This window comes from Takifugu rubripes, chromosome 4 (assembly GCF_901000725.2).
Source record: "Takifugu rubripes chromosome 4, fTakRub1.2, whole genome shotgun sequence".
NCBI classification, from domain to species: Eukaryota; Metazoa; Chordata; class Actinopteri; order Tetraodontiformes; family Tetraodontidae; genus Takifugu; species Takifugu rubripes.
Window position 1 is genome coordinate 3,763,750 of NC_042288.1, and position 2,473 is coordinate 3,766,222.

Consider the following 2,473-nt stretch of genomic DNA (forward strand, 5'->3'; position numbering starts at 1 on the left):
AGATGATTGACCAAAGATGAATTGCAGGCGTGTAGAGAATGGGAGTGAACCGGGTAGCAGCCCTGCCCAGTCTGAAAGTAGACAAGCGGGGGAAAGACAAAAGCAATAACTCTTAACAGTTGGTGAGATAAAGGTATATACAGTTGTAAATATATAGCTGTAATACATAGTTGTTAATCAAAGGGTAGTAGTAGCTTGGTGTTCAAAGGCCCCTTGGCTTTGGTTCTTCGAAGATCAGGGGTTGGAGTTTTGCAGGACCTTGATCACTGGGTTGCAAGGCATCATCACTGGACCTCAACTTGTGTGTTTTAATGCATAATGAAAAAAGACAGTAAATGATACCATAATTAATGAGGTATGTTGCATTTGAAACCCTCTATAGTTAATGCCTTTTGTGCTCAGTGAATTCTTTCATGGAAGGAATGCAACCAATTGCCAGATCATTGCCAAGAATTACAAATTCCATCTTCCAACAGCAATTTCTATCACACTTCTGAACAGTCTCCTTTCACTGTCCCATTTACATCCGAGTCAAAGCGAGACACTGATACCATTCTTACTATTTATATATATACTGTACATATGTCTTATTTTATTTATCTTATTCTAATGTTGTCTTTTTTATGTTGAATGTCGCAGCGTCACACCAGGACAAATTCCTAGCTTGTCTAATACTGTGTAATACATGAACAATGGCAATAAACCTGATTCTAATTCTAATTCTAATTCTAACATGCTGCTCCTTTTTATTGTTGACAGATATTTCACAACTTTTCCTGCACTGCAGCTAGGCGAAGACCAAACATCCTCCATCATAAATTTTCTTAGAGCCCTAACTAGAGTGTGTGCAGCAGAGGAACTCTGTGCGCTCTCTCTCTCCCTCTCTCTATCTCTCTCTGACAAACACACATACAACCACACACAAAAACACACACACGCACAGACACACATACACACACGATAGTGGGTGGGCCAGAAAGAGTGGGGAATTTATGTATTGCTAGAATAATTTATAATTTAAGATTCGCCAACAATAAAAAACGTGCTCAAATCATGATCATATTTTATTTCCAATAAAAAGTTACTAATTTTAACCCAAACTGATTGAAATAAAAGGTAACCCATCACAAGATCTTATATCCTCTGTAAAAAAAATAAATAAATCACAGAGCATGCTGCGCTGGAGCCCCTCTTCCCTTCACTGGGCTAATGGGAAATCAAATCTACACAGGGTTTCAGCCCATCGCTCATCTTCAGGACACCCTTCTATTGAATATATTTAATTTATCAGCAACTCAGTCACTCCTAACACAAATTCATATTTATTTCAACTGTGATTGATGAGGATCATTACAGTGATTAAATTAGGAGTACATGTGTTGGCACGATGGCTGTCTTTGTCTCTACAAATGGTATCTGCAGACGGAACTAGTTCAGCTCTCTGTATAACTTTTGCTGCATGTGAGACTGTGAGTCAGGAAATAGATGGAGCTATCCTGCATTTTATATTTTTTTAATTTATTTTTTTAATCCAGCACGTGTTTTCTTTTTGCATGTTGTTACACTGAATTTCTTTCAAGTGTGATTAACATATTTGTTTTTGTGACAGCACCTGTGGGTAAAGGCAGTTTCAGCTCCGGAGTCGCTGGTTTCGTTCATCATGTTCATTTCAGCTGGTTTATTTGCTCTGAGAAAACTGGTCAGACTGACACCAGAGACAGGAGTTGCACAGGTGGAGAAACCAGTAATTGGCACAACAGAAATGATCAAAAAACATTTGCTATGAACTATATTTACAGCACACATTTCTTTATTTCTGCTGTTGTATCCAAAGTCTGGTATCTCTAGAAGTGTTGAGGCAATGTTTTAGGCTTCCATAGAGGTTTTTGATGATCTGGCAGCTGTTTGAAACATGACAAATCTTCTCCTACAAAGATGTTTTAGGGTTCTCATCTGCTAACCTCGTCTCGTCTCATTTTCTCCCCCGGGTCGCGGGGGCAGCATCTTCAGGAGGGATGCCCAGACAGACCTCTCGCCGGCCACTTCCATCAGCTCCTCCAGGGGGACTCCCAGCCGCTCCCAAGCCAGGCGAGAGATGTAATCCCTCCACCTAGTCCTGGGCCTGCCATGAGGTCTCCTCCCGGTGGGACATGTCCAGAACACCTCTACAGGGAGGCGTCCGGAAGGCATCCTGGCCAGATGCCCAAGCCACCCCAGCTGACTCCTTTCGATGTGGATCTGCTAGCATTACTATGAATATAGTTTTCTACAGCTATCAGCTAAATAACTATGCATGTACATGTACCTGATAATCACACTTTCTGATTTGATTTCACTGTCACAATCTTTCTCAAGCATTAGCCCCCACAGTTGTAAAAGAGAATGAAAAGTCACCAGAACCCTGGCTGAGCACAAATTGTATCGTTTAAATGTAAACCGTTGAACACCTCAGAGAGGCCCTCTCTTGGATTTG

The 2,473-nt window shown here is 41.0% G+C and overlaps 1 long non-coding RNA gene across 1 annotated transcript; it reads left to right on the forward strand.

Moving 5' to 3' along the window:
- Positions 1-310: 310 nt before the first annotated feature.
- On the forward strand, positions 311-2,061 carry LOC115249714 (uncharacterized). Its single transcript, XR_003888396.1, has 3 exons — positions 311-355; positions 1,610-1,732; positions 2,002-2,061. It is a non-coding gene; the product is annotated as an uncharacterized lncRNA (long non-coding RNA).
- The last annotated feature ends 412 nt before the right edge of the window (positions 2,062-2,473 follow it).